The sequence below is a fragment of the Rattus norvegicus genome, chromosome 18, assembly GCF_036323735.1.
Source record: "Rattus norvegicus strain BN/NHsdMcwi chromosome 18, GRCr8, whole genome shotgun sequence".
NCBI classification, from domain to species: domain Eukaryota; kingdom Metazoa; phylum Chordata; class Mammalia; order Rodentia; family Muridae; genus Rattus; species Rattus norvegicus.
This window is the reverse complement of record NC_086036.1, coordinates 49,895,994-49,912,765: the sequence shown is the minus strand read 5'-3', so window position 1 is coordinate 49,912,765 and position 16,772 is coordinate 49,895,994. Positions and strand designations below refer to the sequence as shown.

Genomic DNA, 16,772 nt, shown 5'->3' with positions numbered 1-16,772 from the left:
ATTAAAGCACACGTCAGCTTTTCTCTCACACAAAGCTGTCCTACTTGTCATTTCAGGAAACTGGCCTATGAAGTATGTGCTTTGATCATTTGGAATAGATTCTTTTTGATTGGCTGTCAATGTGAAAATTACAACATCTTGTTGAGAAAGGACAATCCAGCTTTGGCAAATGAGGATTAACCATTTGTTCCAAAAGTAATGATAACATGGTCTAAAAAAAATAAAAAAATAAAAACAACTAGACTGCTTGTTTGCTCGCTTGCTTTATCAGAAATCATGTCACATCTATCGTTTAGACTATTGTAAACTGTCTTTAAGATCACAATTTTTCTTTATGTATAGGTCACTGCAGTGCATATGCTTGGCATATTAAATAACTAAGAAAATTCTATTCCTGAAGAGCTGTTGTTCACATATTTAAATTAACTATATTATTAGACATTATTATATTCTTAATCTTCTAACAAGTTAGAAAAATAAAGGAAATGAGGCCAACAAACACAGCAGGGCATCTATTTAGGATTAGCACTTCGTTGACAATAAATTCCAAATAGTTTCAAAAATGAATTAGCTAAAGTATACAGTTTTACATGAAAACAAATAGCCCTGTGAAAGAAAAAAAAAACCCAATAACATAACTCGTAAGTGTTCTTTTGCAATAATTAAAAGATGAAGCACATGAGATCTAGTCGATATAATCATCTGTCAGGGGTGTATAAATATTTTCTTATCTCCATTGTTATATCAGAAAAAATATAAGCATGCAGTGTATGATATTTTAAATCATGAGCTCTAAGCGGTTATATGTGTCAGCCATCTTAATTTTTAATCATAATTTTAGTCCATCACTAATGATAGCTGTTATAGTCCTCACCTAGAACATGAGTTAGAAGAGATGTAGGTGAGCTGCCATTCCTGACATAGGAATCCGAACATGAAATGTATAGGTGGTCATTATAGAGAAATCAGGGAGCTATCTGTTCAAAGAAGAAACAGAGAGTTAATACCGAAACATCATGAAAAATAACTAGATCCATCCTTTCTCTGGCCTGAAACTGTAGAAGGTTTTTAAGTCTATACTTACACCACATCTTCTGCTGTGTGTCCTATGAGTCATCAAAAGGACACCTTGTATTAATTCACATTGGATACCAAACTAAATGCAGGCACCGAATGAGCATCTCTAAAAGAGGAAAGATTAAAGAGGTATTTTTTTCTGTGTAGAAAATTTTTGCCATTTTCCAGACCATGTTGCCACAAACCATAATTTTGAAGATAGCAAGGCAGTTTATGTTTAAAATAGTGTTCTGTCACATCTGACCTCAAACTGTATTTCAAAGCTACAGTGACGAAGACAGTATAAAACTGTCACAAAAACAGAAATACAAATCATGGCGACACCATAGAAGACCCTGAAATAAACCTACTAATTTATGGATGTCTAATTATCACAAAGACATCAAAAACACACTGTAAAAGGGACAGCCTCTTCACCGAAGGGTGCCAGCAAAACTGGAAATTCACCCTCAGAATAATTGAATTAGATTTATAGCTCTTTAAAAGGAGATCAAAGACCCGAATTTAAAGCCCAGACATAGAAACTTCTAGAAGAAAACATACGGAAAACACTTCAGGACATAGATCCAAGCAAGAACTTTCAGAATAGTATCCTATTAGCACAAGAAACAGCCCCAATAATTGAAAAAAAAAGTGGGATTTCATAAAATCAAAATCCAAAGGGAAGAAAACCCCAGCTGAGTGAAAACATTCTTATTCCTACAGAATAGGAGATCTTCAGCAGCCATACTTCAGACAAAGAGATCCATCTCTAATATACAAGCAACTGCAGAGACTAAACGATAAAAAAAAACCCTCACTAGCATCAGTAAATGGTCCAATGAGAGCAACAGAAAACTCAAAAGTGTTCAACATCCTTGATCGTTAGAAAAATGCAATAAAACTATGCTAAGATTCCAGATCAATCCAGTCAGAATGGCTATCGTCCAGAAAGTAATGGTAACAAATGCTCCAAGAATGTAGAGAAATGGGGATCTTTAACATTGCTAGTGAGAGCGTAAACTGCTGTGGCCACTATGGACATTCGTGTGAAAGTTGATTAAAACACACACACACACACACACACACACACACACACACACACCCAGCAATACTATTCCTGGTCATGTGGCCAAAGGACTTTATATTCTACCCGAAGATATGTGAGCATCTAAGTTCATTTCTCCTCTATTCATGACCGCAAGGAAATGGAATCAGACTAAATGGCCATTGACAGATTGATGGATATGAATGCCATGTTACATAATGAAATTTTATTGTCATAAAGAAAAATGAAATTATGAAAACTGTAGAAAAAAAGAATTTTGGGGGAAAATGTTATATTCCAAAATAAACCAGTAATGTGTGTCTCACATGCACGTTCTACTTTCTAACTTATACATATGTGTACTCACATGGGAGTTTGTATGAATAGAGGTCAGGACTGTAAAGTTGTCCGTGAGGAGGGGAAATGGCAAGGGTTCCGGAGGGTTCTATGGAATACATGGGATTTGAAAGTAGAAAGGAGACAGATCAGTGCAAGTGGTCAGGGAAGGCAGAGAGGTAGGGGAGAGAAGCCAAGAGCTGGGAAAGAATAAAATTAAGTACGTATAACGATGCCATAGAGAAACTTGTCACCTTGTATGGTGATTAAAAATAAAAACCATATAAATGGATGCTATGGTCAAATTAGTTGAGGAACACTCACAGCTGTATTCAATCCCACATTAATCTGTGTTTTAGAAAAGATCCAAATAGGGATTTTAAAATTTAGTGAATAAAAAAGTGTACAGGCGTGGGTGCACAGCTAGTTAGATACCATAGAAGGCATGCATAGTGAACTTGAACTGAAGTAATAGCTACTCAAAATAAATAGAGGTGAAAAAGCAAAAAGACTCAAGAAAAATAAACACAGCCCCAGGATACATCGCACAACAGCAAAATGCTGAAGGGTGTGTAAATACAGCTTTGGAAAGGGGCGATATGAAAATATTTAAATGTGTAATTATCCAGATCTGTTGTAAACTATAAACTCTCAGATCTGAAAGATCAATTAGCACTGAGAAAACGAAGTCTAAAGAAAACCCTGCCAAGACACATGAGCATCTAATTGCTTAAAATCAGCCCGGAAACCTTCTGAGTAGCCAGAGACAAAAAGAGCTGTAAGGAAACAAAGCAAGAATGACAGCCGATCTCTTCTCTGAAACCATACAACTCAAGAGAAAATCAGGACACCACTTTCAGCTTTTACGGGGAGAAAGAAAAATGACCAATTTATCCTATCATTTTACACAATTAAAAAACCAAACAAAGAAGAGAAGACAATGTACGGAAGAATAGCTTCTAGACGCCAGACAGTAGGCAGCACTGGACAGAGGGACGCAAGCAGAACCTACCAGTGTTTCAGCTGCAGCTAGACGGAATTTTCAAGATAAGGGCTGGCGGCAAACAGTGGGTAAAGTGCTTACTGTGTGAACAAGAAGACCAGAGTCCAAATCCTCATTGTATATATATATTGTGTATATATATGCACCCAGTAGGACAGGACTGAGGCCCCAGTGCTTCCACATTGAAAGGGACTTGGGAACAAAAGAATTCCCAAAAGTTCCCAGGTCAACTGTCCTGATGTATGCAGCAGTAAATAAGAGATCCTACCTCAGAAAAAGTGGGAGAGGACCCATGGCTGTGTCTGACCACCTGTGTACCATGCATACGATTGCATTCACACGTGTGTGTGTGTGTGTGTGTGTGTGTGTGTGTGTGTGTGTGTGTGTGTTCGCGCACGCGCAGTAGCCAACTATATTTCAATACTGTTCTGAGACGTCATCAAACCAAAGCACAGCGGTATATTGAGTGTGACTGTATGGTTTAAACTCCTATTGTTTCTCTGTTAGACAAAGGGCATCAACATTTTTCCAATCTTTAGTACTATTTTGTTTAACAATTTTTTTTGCAGGTTTGCTGGTACTTTTCTTGCCCTGTTTTTGTCCTACCATTTTCTCCACTGTTCTTTGTCTACTGATATTTGTTCTCTGGCTCTAAGAAGATAACTATCTATTGGCAACAGTGTTACGGTGTTCTGAGTAAAGCCTCTTTTTTTTCATTGCCTGGCCATTGGGTGCTTGAAAAGGTTGGTTGCCTCTTTTATTTGTTTGCCTGCTTTTGTTGTTATTATTTTGTTGTTGTTTGGGGGAGGGGCCCTCCCACTTATTTGAATGAATCTCATAATTTCAGATATGGCAGGGCATATCTGAAAGTGTAAGTAGTTGGCATTAATTATTTTTAGATGACAGGTGAACAGTCAAATTCCCAAGTTTTGGGGGTGAGGAACGCTGATGGAGTTTTCTAATTAAATAAAAGTGGTTGTATCTTAATATATTCAGAGGGCTAATTTTGGAAATTATTCCTATTAAGGTATGTAAGTATTATTTCAGATCTGGTTAAGATTTCCTGTGCATTTAAAGGCAGCGTTGAATCATCTCCAGCCGTACCATGTGTCCACAGGTTTTTCACTGCTTTCAAGCAAGGAGTGATTTTCTCTCCTTACAATGTACATTTAGTGATTTAAAAAAAAAAGTTTGTTGGAACCCATGCTTGCCCCTGCTATAGCTGGGAAACCCCATCTGCTCTCCTTCCTTCAACTCCACCAGCAGGGAGAAAACTCTTGGCTGACAAGTCATCACCCCTCCTCTTCTAGTTTCTGCAACCCACCCAAGAGTGCCTGCCCAGGGCTCAGCTTTTGGCCATATGTGTGCACAATCCCAGCTCCTGGCTGATGCATCATCATTCCTTGCTTAAGAACTACAAAACCCCCTTGCCTTCACCCAGGCACACAGCTTCTTGGGCCCTGTTACTTGAGACAGGCAAACCTGCCCAGGAGCAGCACCTACCTAATAAACCTGCATTTATCTACTTTATGCTTATATTTGTGTCACCGAGAGAGAAAAACCTATTATCTTGGTGCCAAAATTCTGAAGGGATCCCCAGCCCCACCACCAACACATTGTGTAGGGACCACTCCCCCCATCCTCTGCCCCCTTCCCTTCCCCTTCCCTTCCTCACCCCCCCCTTACTCTGGGAAAATTGTCATTTCCCAGCCGTCACCTAAAAGTCACTGGGTGCTTTTTCCAGGTTCAGGACCCCTGGGCCCCCTGCCAAGAGTTATGCCCCCCAACACACACACACACACACACACACACACACACACACACACACACACACACACACACACAGGGCAAGCCCATTCTGAAACAAAAGTCATCTTTAGATTTGGAGATGTCCATTCCAAGGCTGTCCCACTCCCTCTATTTGACCCCAGGCTATCTCGTGGGATACTGTGCCCAAGTCTTCAGTCTCTGGAGCAGCCTCGGAAACGGGCAACACCAGATCTAAACCTGATCCTCAGTTGCCCTTGGGATACCTTCTGAGAAATTTATCCAAACTGGGGTTGTCTCAGGCCCTGCGCCCTCAGCGCCTGATTTTCTATTGTTCTATGGCCTGGCCTCAGGTCACATTAGATAGCCAGTCTACATAGCCACTAGAGGGCACTCTTGACTATAACAGGCTTCATCATTGTGAAATTCTCTGCCATACAAACAGGTGATCCGAACTCCTTAATTTTCGGGAACTGTGATCCTGTCCCTCCCTCTGTAGCTACTCCTCCATGTCCCAGGTCTTGTTGGCCAGGGTTGTGGCACCTTCAGACACCCTTTCATCTGGGGACTTAGACATCAAGTCCTTCACCTGTCTGAGCCACCTGAATCACTGGCACCCCCACCGCTGCCCCAAGCCCCATCTACCCCTCCCCATCCAACACTGCTACGTGCTCTGACTACTGGCTTCTTCCTTTTCTCCAACCCTTCCTCCTTCCCTTCCTTCTGAGGGTATGACCATGAGCAGTCAGCCATCTTCTCCCACTGCTCCCCCTTTACTACCACAAGCTCCGCCAAATGCTCAACCCTCTCCCCTTTACCTATCTTCTCCCCATCCTCCTCCTCCTCCCTCCTTGTCTTCTCTACCTCTTACATGTGGTGCTGAAGCCCACACTCTGGTCCCTGTCCACACACTGATGAATCCTTCCTGTAGCCTCTCATGTGCAGTCCCTAGAAACCCTTGCTCTTTTCCACCCTCTCCAGGAGGTGGATGGAGCTGAGGGGTACGTCTGAGGCCATGTTCCTTTCTCCCTCTATGATCTCTCCCAAATTGAAAAGTGCTTAGGCTGCTTTTCTGCTCATCCATCTGACTAAACCGAAGAGTTCTTTTATCTTACCCAGGCTATGACCTAATAGGCATGGCCCTGATGTCATCCAGGCCTCCACTCTCACTCCTGAGGATCATGGAAGGGTTCAGGCAGTAGCCAGGCAGTATGAAGGCCAGAACCACCTAGTGAGCAGTATGGTCCCTATGAGCGACAGGGTTGGCGGTGGCACCAGAGAAGGGACCTCACGGTCCACTACCTCCTTCAAATAGGTCTCAAACAAGGTTGTTAATTTTGATAAGCTCTCCAGAATTAGACAGTGTGCTTACACACACACACACACACACACACACACACACACACACACACACACACGTGCGCATACGCGCTCATGCACAAACAAATCTAGTCTTTTTTCTAACTCAATTATAAGAGATCATGATTCAATTTTCCCTGCCTTGACCCAGACTCCCTAGGGGGAGCCACAATCCTGGATACCCATTTTATTTCTCAGTCATTGCCAGATATACAAAGTGGGGGGGGGGGTTGAGGATGGTCCCCAAATCCCTGCATAAGAGTGAGTAAAAATTGGCCTTTAAGGTCTTTAATGCCCAAGAAGAGGTGGCGAAATCTTCCCAACAAGCTCAGCTACAGCAGAAGCCTATGCTCCAGACCCAGACCTTGGCAGCCTCCTTGAGGCCAATGGCAATGCCACAGGGAGAATAAGGCGAGTCCAACAAACCCCATCCAGCTGAGGTCTGGCCAAAGTCAACTCTGCCAGGGGCCTGATTCAAATGTGGTCAGAAAGGTCAGCTGCCCCAATCCTTGTCAACCCACCAGGCTATGCCCTGTCTGCTGGCAGCCCAGCCACTGGAAGCTGGAGTGCCCCGGTGTGGGCTCATGCTCTGTGCCACACCATGGAGGGCCACCCCACCAGCGCAGCGCTACAAACCCTTCCAGTCTTCCAGCTTCTTGGCCTAGCAGAGGCCCAGACTCAGGGACTTCCATCACTCTCACAGAGTCCAGGGTAATGTTCCAGGTAGCTGGTAAGTCCTTCACTTTCCTGATTTTGTCCTTTCACTCAGGGCCATGGTCCCATTGCCAATTTCTGTCATAGGGTTGGACAGAAGCCCCTCCTTTCCAAATAAGACCCTGCCACTTTCCTTCACTCTTGTAAAACAATCCTCACATTCTTCTGGTCATGCCTAGCTGCCTGGCACCTTTTCTTGACCACCATATCCTCAGATGCATTCGGGCTACCCTCTTCTTGGCCCTATAATCTCTCCTGACTTCCATACTCTTCTTCCCCTGATTGCCTCACAGATTCCTACACCAAACTGTTCCTACCCTACCAGATCTGGTCCAAATATGGGATTTTTCCTCCTGGTGATTGCCACCCACCACCAGCCTCTCCTAATTTACCTTAAGGACCCCTGTCCCATCCCTTCCCTTCCAGAACCCAGTTTTCCATTTCTGAAACATATCACTGTGGTCTCAAGCCCATCATTACCAGCCTCCTATCTTAGGGACTCCTAATCCCTATTGACTCGCCTTGTAAGACTCATTTTCCCTGTGTGTAAGCCCCGTGTTGCCTACCACTTAGTTCAGGACATCAGCCTCGTTAACAAGGCCGTCATCCCATCCACTCTGTAGTTACCAACCCCTATACCCTCCTCTTTCACATTCCTCCTACAACTTCCCACTTTACTATCCTGGACCTAAAGGATGCTTTCTTTACTGCCCGCCCCCTACACCCTAGCTCACATTGTCTCTTTGCCGTCACCTGAGAAGACCCTGGTACATGGACTTCAAGAGAGCTCACAGGGACAGTTCTCCCCCAGGGCTTTTGGGATAGTTATTTCTTTGGCCAAGCCTTGGCCAGAGACCTCTCCTCCTTAGACCTTAATGCTATGTACACTTCTCCAATACATGGATGACCTCTTACTTTACAGCCCCTCCCTGTCTTGGTCCCAAAGGGCCACCTCTTGACTTCTACACTATCTTGACCCCCTGGGATAATTTTTCTTCCCATCTAAAGTCTGGTCTTCTGCCATACTATACTTGGACAATCAATTCAGTCCAAGGTCTGAAACCTTCACTTCTGACCAAGTCTGACACCCCCCCCCCCCATGGGACATACAGTCCCAATGACAGTGGATTAGATTCTTTCATTTGGGGACCTAATGGATTTCTTCTATCACTGGTTCCCTTACTTTGCCACTGTGCACAAACTCATGTAACCAGACAGCCAAAGAGACCACCACAGGACCCCTTGCTCACCCAGTCACAGTCCACCATCACTTATCTTTACTGCAGGATGCTCTTCTAGCAGCCCCTGCCCTGGCTTTCCTTGACTCTACTTACCCCTACCACCTCTTTACAGACACCAAACCTTACACATGAACTTCCAGAGCTCTGTTCCACCTTTTAGAGCCCCTCTTTGACCCCGCCAATTTTGAGCTGTATTCTGCAGATCCACTCTTACTGTCAAGACCAACCCACAAGGGGCTCTCCAGATATGCCAGCTTCTGCACCACCTCCAAGGACACCAACCGTGAGGGGACTGGTAGATAGACTTCACCCACATGCCCACACGTGAAAAGTTCCACTAACTCCTTACTCTTGTTGACATCTTCACAGGGTGGATCAAAGCATTCCCTACCTCCAGGGAAACATTGGATGTGATGGCCCAGACATTCCTTGAATGTTTCATTCCTTGATCTGTCCATGGACCATCCAAACAGATTGAGTCTGTCCTTCACATCTAAGGTCATCGAGCTCCTCTCTGAAGTTTTGAACACCTTCTGGAAACTTCATATTTTGTAGTGCCCCTAGTCATCAGGAAAGGTAGAAAGAGCCAAAAGACTCATCAAGCAACAATTCACCAAGCTCTTCTTAAACGTAGGTCATCTTAACCCTCCTCTCTCCTTATTGCCCTCTCCTCTGAGACGCTCCACACTCTCCTACAGCCCCCTGCCCTTTCAAGCTCCTTTCTAGGAGGCTATTCCTCCATAACCATCACCTCCCGACTCAGACTTCCCACTGGCCAGTTACTTCCCCTACCTCTCTATTCTATGGTCCCTCCTCTGTTCACATGCTGACAGCTACCTACCTATCCCCACAATGGGCCCAACTGCTCCCTAGCCTACCCCTTTCTCCCCAAGGAACAGAGTACTTCTCAGTTATCTCCAAAGTCTCTAGAGCCCTGGTGGATAGGACCCTACACTGTAACCCTCACTGTGCCTTCAGCTTCCAATCTCCTAGGACATCAGTGCTGGTACCACCTCTCTAGGCTCAAGAAAGCACCTACCCAGGATCAGTGGGCTGTCCAACAACTGAGACCCTCTACTCTATGGTTCTCCAGAAAGCCCCAATGAACAGCCAGGCTGGTCAAATCTATCTGCCTTTACTCATACACCTTATATCTTCTGTTTTCTGGACTATATTTCACCTCAAATGCTAGTGCTGCTGGAGGTAGGGCCCACTGCCTCCAAATTTCATGAAATTCATACTAGTAACGGTAATCTTGGGGTCCTTTGGTTGAGAAGGCTTGACCTCAACACCCACTCTCCAATGGCAGTTTTATGTTCGCCAGTAAGATGCTGATAAGGAGAGGGCAAAAATGGACTAACCTTTCAGATCAGGCCAACTACAGCCCTCAAGAATGCCAAACAAAAATTTCCATTCTTGTCCCTGACTTCTTTCGTGCCCCTCAGGTTTGGGGATTACAAAATCAAATAGTGCTACTTCATATGGGTGTTGGTGACAGACCCTTTGCTTCCTCTTTGACCGAACAGTTTAGGATTGCAGGACTCTAAATATGAAAAAATTGGAGCCTGACCATGGGATGGGTATATACAACATAAACCTTTATTCACAAATAATATCCACTGTGGTTGGGCCTGCCTTACTTCCAATGGTCAACCGACCTACTCAATCAATATCAGAAATTCCTGAAAACCCCAGTAGGCTACAGGGGTGAAGAGAAGAATATATAAGACCTAACAAGCAGCCTACCCATGTGGGTGGATCAAGATCTTCTGTATGTATGTCCTCCGACACAGTACAAAACCTCATGGACACAATCAAATGATAGGAGGAAATCATCCATCCCCAGACAATCCACCCCAAAAGGGAAAAAAAATCCCTTCTCATAGCTTGGCCTGGTACAGGATAGAGTAACGCTGCTCGATCTAATGGGTTTCTCCAATTGGAACAACTGCTTCCTCCTCTCTGCTCTGGATAACTCCCCATTGGCAGTCTTGCCTCTTGTCCCTGCCTACCAGATCCCCTGAACACTCTGTTTCCTTTTTGCTACTCCAGTTCCCTTGCTGCAACATCTCCAAAACACCCTTAACATCTCCCTGAACATGCCCCACCCCCCCGGGGGGGGGGGATTCTTTTGATGCAAAACCTCTTGACCAGATCATATACCACCTGTCCTATGCCTTCAAGTGACCTTGGTTCCTCAACTAACCTACATGGACAGGCATGGACAGGCTGAGCTCATTATGGCTCCTCCCACACCCCACCCTGCACCCAAAGGGGACCAGGCTGTTTTTTTTTTTTTTTTCCTAGTCATGGTTGACATCTCCGTCACAGCATGTATTGTAGCATCAGTTCTGGGGTCAAATAAGCATTTGGTCACTGAATAAAAACTCTCTCCGAGAAACTTCAAACTATTGGAGACTCGGCGGAATTTCTGGCCTCCCTCCAAAGACAGTTCTCCTCACTGGCCCAGGTTGTGTTATAAAATCACCAAGCATTAGACCTCCTGCCTTTAAAGGAGACACTTATTCCTGGGAGAGGATGCTGTTAGCACATCAATGACTCTGGCCTGGTAAAAGCTTGGATTGAATCACTTCAAAAACTGGGGGAAGATCTCAAAAGACACAACCAACCAGGGTGCCTCTTCCCTTGGTGGCAGTCCTCCCTCTTTGCCTGGCTTGCCCTCATTTGTCTTTTTTTTTTTTTCTTTTTGCCCCTTGTCTCTTCTACTTTCTCCAGGAATGGATTCTGAAAGTTTCCAAGGTAACAGTCAACCAGATGCTTCTTCACGCATACCCCGCACTGAGCTCCTGTGCCCACCGACTCCCACCCAACTCTTCCCACAAGCAATCTCTCTTCAGCAGGAAGTCATAGATCTGAAGCGCTGTTCCAACTCAAAGAGGTCTGGGGGCTTGTTTGGAACATCTGCTCGTTCAGCGCTAGCTGGGAAACCCTATCTGCTCTCCGTTCCTCAACCTGGCTCGCCCAGAAAACTCCTGGCTGACCGGTCTTCATTACCCTTGCCTTCAAATTTCCAGCAACCCACACAAGAGTGCTGGCCAGGGGCTCAGCTTTTGACCATACATGAGCATAATCCCAGTTCCTAGCCAACATCCCTCACCTAAGATCTCTAACTGCCCCCGGCCTATGCTTCCTGGCCCTGTTCCTTGGGACAGGTGAACCCACCTGGGAACCGCACCTAATAAACCTACACTGAAGTGCTTTTAATCTGGTCTGATTTGACCTACATTTGTATCACTGAGAGACAGGGAGGAAGGGAAGGAGGAAGGGACGGAGGGAGGGAAGAAGGGAGGGAGGGAGGGACTATTGTAAAACCTATAGTTGATAATAAAATATTGATAAGATGTAAGCTCCAGTAATGTTAATAATAAGTATACAACATTTACTATATTAACAAGTATATCTAAGAAATTTTACTGTATCAATTTTACTGAAGGGAGGGAGGGAAGGACTATTGTAAAACCTGTAGTTGATAATAAAATATTGATAAGATGTAAGCTCCAGTAACATTAATAATAAGTATATAACATTTACTATATTAACAAATATATCTAAGAAATTTTACTGTATCAACCCAGGTATCTTCTGTCAGAAGTACAAGAGAAGGTGATATGCAGAATAATTCAATCTAAGAGTCCTTTTATCTGCAAATGGTCTCAGGACAGGATAATTTCATATGCTTATACACATACATGCACTCATGCACGCGCGCGCGCGCGCACACACACACACACACACACATGTCTGAGATCCATTGAGAGACTCTAGAAATTTTAGAGATTTGAAGAGAAGACAACTCTTTTTAGAACGGTTTTCTCTTCTACGGAGGATGAAGCTAAAATAAACGATCTCAAAATTGTCTTCTCTGCTTAATTTTTCAAATTAGTACTGTATATATTAGCATATGAAAACATACAATTAGGATCAAGTATTATTGTATACTCTGTACTTCTGTGGATCAGAAATTTGTATTTTGTTTCTATTTTCTGCCCTAGAAATGTACAGCAAATCCAGTCTCTGCATGCAAATAAGCATGGTGATTAAAGCAATAATTATTTATCTTTTTTCCGTTAAATCCTAATCCTTTCCTTTAATCACTAGTGCAGAATCGGTGTGGGAGAGACTCCAGTGCTGACAGTTTGGAGGGAAAGGACATCACAGGCACGCAGTGAGCCCACGCGCATGCGCAGCTGCCTTGCCTGCGGCAGGCAACTGAGGATCCCTTTCTTGAAGGAGTTTCATTTTCTTGGCTTATTCAGGAGTCAGCCTCGGCTTATATGGATTCCTTGCTAAGGTAGAACTCTATCCCTGAGGGTTTAGTTTGTACAAGTTACTGTATTTCTGACTTGGCTTTTTCTGCCAACTGGGTCGCAGGGACAGCCTCTAAGGGCTTAGGAGTCCTGAACGGATTTGATAAGGTTTCAACTTAAACTCAGATGTTAACACACAAATCAGAGGGCTTTGGTTCTGTGATGAATGTGAGGATGATACTTTACAGAAAGGTTATTGTATATATAAGCCCTGAAAATTGCGGCGGGGCCATGAGTCTACAGTCACATGAAAATCAGAGCTGGGTAATGACCACTAGCATTTTCTAAGTCTCGATTACATAGATTCCCTTGCCTGGAATCGCCATGAATAGCTTAGAATGGCAGCCTGCCGGTGATAACCCAGCCAGGAAGCAGTGATCCAACCCCAAGGAGATAACCATATATTTAATAATAATAAGGAGAAAAATCTCCTTAACTTCTACTGTTCATCCCCTCACAACAGGAAGTGCCAAGGTCATCCAAGGAATTATGGGATTCAAACCTCCTTCACTCGGAAGTGATAAAATCCAGAAACTTGGCTCAGAGTCTAAAACAGTGGTCCTCAGCCTCCTTAGTGATGTGACCCTTGAATGCAGATCCTTATTTTATGGTGACCCCCCATCATAATATTATTTTGTTGCTTCTTCACAGCAGTAATTTTGCTATTGTTAGGAATTGTAATGTGTGTACTACCCAAAGGGGTCACAGCCCACAGATTGAGAAATGTTGATCCGTCAGAAAACACAGAAAATTTAGCTTCTTTACTACTCTAATATAATACTGAATGTGAGATTAAAGTATAGTTTTAAAATGGATTTTTTTTACACAATAATTACTTTCTAAGCTGCTGCATCCTCCTCCACATTGGCCTGAACCTCCAGCAGTTCTAGTCCAAGATTGAGAGTTAATACAACAAAATGTAATTAAAAATCGTCAGCTCTCTGTGTGTGCTAGTTAAAATCTGCCCCAGGTCAGGCATGTACCACTAGTGAGTTCATCCTTGGGATAAATATGAAATGTATTTTGTTTGTACAGTGTCCGGCCTATGAAGGGTCTTAGATTAGCCTGGTGCAAATGGCTGCTGCTGTAGGTAAGGAACGAAAAGCTAAGCAAAGCAATCCCATGGTCAGGTGGATTAATATTTCCTTAGCACCTTGCTCTGTAACATACGCCCTGCCACCCTTGCTATTATGTTACCTTTCTCCCGGTTCTCTAAATTTGCCTGATTTATCTCTGCACAGCTAACTGGGGCTGGGTGTGGGTTATATTGTCGAACAAGAAACACAGAAGTGGTTGAGGTGTATGAACTGCCAATTTCAGCTCAGCGTGGTTTTTTAACCCTGACTTCCCTTAGCGAAGAAGAATTTACCAGGAGAAAAGTCGCATATTTGAACATCTCACTGAACTTGCTTCTGCCTTTTCAACTTCTCTTTCCAGCAGCCCAGAAACAGCTACCAGCTTTAAATAGCAAACCTCATGTTTCCATCCCTCCATCCCCACCAGCCAGAGTAGAGGCAGGTTCTTTGATTGGCCTTTTAAAACTCCCTTGTGTCAAAGCAATTGAGAAAACCTTATTTTAAGAAGGATACCTGCCCCTAAAGCTTCCACCGAGCCCTTGTGATTATATTATTGCTGCTTTCTCAATCTCTTCTCCCCGCCCCCCGTAGCTGCAACACTGAGCCTTCTAACATCCTGTCTTTGGAGGAAGAAATGTCTTCTTTTATTTGCTACAGTCTTGGTTTCTTTCCCCATTGTCATCGTCGACATGAAAAGGAATTCTGACCGCCTTGTCTCACCCCCAGGAGGTCTTCAGAAACCCGCTGACCAAATGATATGTAATGAGCGCTGTGCATAACTAATAGTTGGGTGGGCCTCTTTAAAAGAAAAATTAATACCTGCTTTCAGTTTCTGGTTTAATGAATTCTCTCTCTCTCTCTCTCTCTCTCTCTCTCTCTCTCTCTCTCTCTCTCACACACACACACACACACACACACACACACACACACACACCCTCTTTCTTTTCGAATTTTGAAACTTCCATCCCTCAGGCCTCCTCAGGCCTTGTCTGACCCGGACAGCGAAAACTCTGGAGCTTGTCTCCAGAGTTCCCTTCCTCTCACCTGTCATTTTCTCAGGATCCCTATTATTTGCAATATGAAATGCTCTGTGCTGATAGGTATTGGCAGAACCTGGTTAAAATTCAGTTCACATAGCTTGCTCTCACTTCAAAGGAACAAAGGTTTTATTTCTTTTTCTTCTTCCCATTTTTCTTTCCTTTTGCCGCCCCACCCCCAGTCGCAAGAACAGAAAATCAAGTCATCTTTGTGGTGTTAAGCATGAAACTGGGTCTTTGTTTGAAAAGCAACATCTGATGTCTCCTCTCTCTTTACAGCCAAAAGCACCCGGCACTTCTGCAGAGGAGCTCTGGGGTTTTGTTGTGTCAGGCACTGCTGACAGCTGACAAACTACAGTGTGAGGGGGATTCTTAGCCTTATGAGCCCACCAGGTAAAGAAAAGGCCTCTGCTTCTTTCTTTCATCAGGAATCCATCTCTGGGTACCACAGTTCCTCCCCGCCCCAGGCAGAGCCGTCAGTATCCGCCCCAGCCCTTCTGGCCCTCTGCCGAGCATCAGCCTAGCAGCCTTGTATGCACTCAGAATCCATCACTGCTCGCTCTGCCAGAGCCTCACTAAATTCCCAGCCAATTCTCTATCGCAGGAGTTCAGCCCATAAATAATCATTGAAAAATGTGATCTGTGAGTAAAACATAAAAAAAAAAAAAAAAAAAAAAAAACACAATGGCCAAGTCATTGAAAGCAATCAGAGTATTTTGTACTGATTGATTGACACACACGGGGCTTAAATTAAGCATCCAAAATGAAGACAATAAAATTAGTTATTGCTTAGGGTAGGAGACTGGGCGCCGAGTTCCACCGCCTTCGTTTTGTCGGTGTGAGGTATTAAATATGGGTCAGTAGTTACAACACCTCTAATGTCTGCCACATAAACCATCAGCTAAGAAGCGTTTGACTTGCTTATAGCCATCTGTCATTTAAAGAGATCTTGTTTGAACGCCACGGCTGTCAGCTTCATAAAAGACTAAATTTTGACTTGGATTCTGGAGAGGCCATGGGGAAAATGCTCCTGCAGAATTTTTCTTTTAATTTGAATCCTATTTTTTTCTTCCTCTCCACACAGAAAAAGATGGCATCCTTCTCAACAATACTCACACCTTGAATGTAATATCTATACCACTCTACCCAAGGGAGCCTGGACTGGTGATTTGGGCACAGTCCGGGGTTCATCAGTTACCCTTTACAGTTGGTTCTGTTCTGTGTTGCCTACGAAAGAAATCCTTGAAGCCAAATAAACAAACTAAATAAATAACAGGCTGCACTTAACGTGCTTACAGAATTATAGGGTTTTGAGAGACGACACGGCATCATGCTAGAAGCCATAAAAGTACCCCAGCTGTTTCATAGCGTGCAGGAAATATATTGGTTTTACATTTTGTAATTTCAAACTCTGTTGACAACAGGCGACTTATGTTACTTTATATTCCGGTCGTCACAGCCTACCATAATTCCTCATGGCAGGGCAGAGTAAAATATATCCCTGTGTGTTGACACTACTTATTGTCTTTTGTCTCCTGTAGATGATTTGTAGCCCTGCTTTGAATTTTGGTAAGAAAGTGCGTTTCCGGGAGCTTTTATAAGCAGCAGCACATTCTGCTGTCTGGGAGATCTGGTCTCTTAGGAAACAGCCATAGGGCCTTTGGCTCTTTCTCACAGCCGCCTATGTGTTCCTCCTTCCTTTCTGCCAGTGTCCTTTAGGCTTCGCTTTGCAGAGAAATTCATCAAACAGCTATTGACTCTGTTAATCCTCTTCCTGTGTGCCCATCAGCCCGCGTCTGCCTCTGGT

General features: G+C 43.9%; 1 long non-coding RNA gene across 1 annotated transcript; it reads left to right on the top strand.

Moving 5' to 3' along the window:
- The first annotated feature begins 12,720 nt into the window (after nucleotides 1-12,720).
- LOC103694217 (uncharacterized) lies at nucleotides 12,721-16,238 on the top strand. Its single transcript, XR_596998.4, has 3 exons — nucleotides 12,721-12,836; nucleotides 15,245-15,358; nucleotides 16,050-16,238. It is a non-coding gene; the product is annotated as an uncharacterized LOC103694217 (long non-coding RNA).
- The last annotated feature ends 534 nt before the right edge of the window (nucleotides 16,239-16,772 follow it).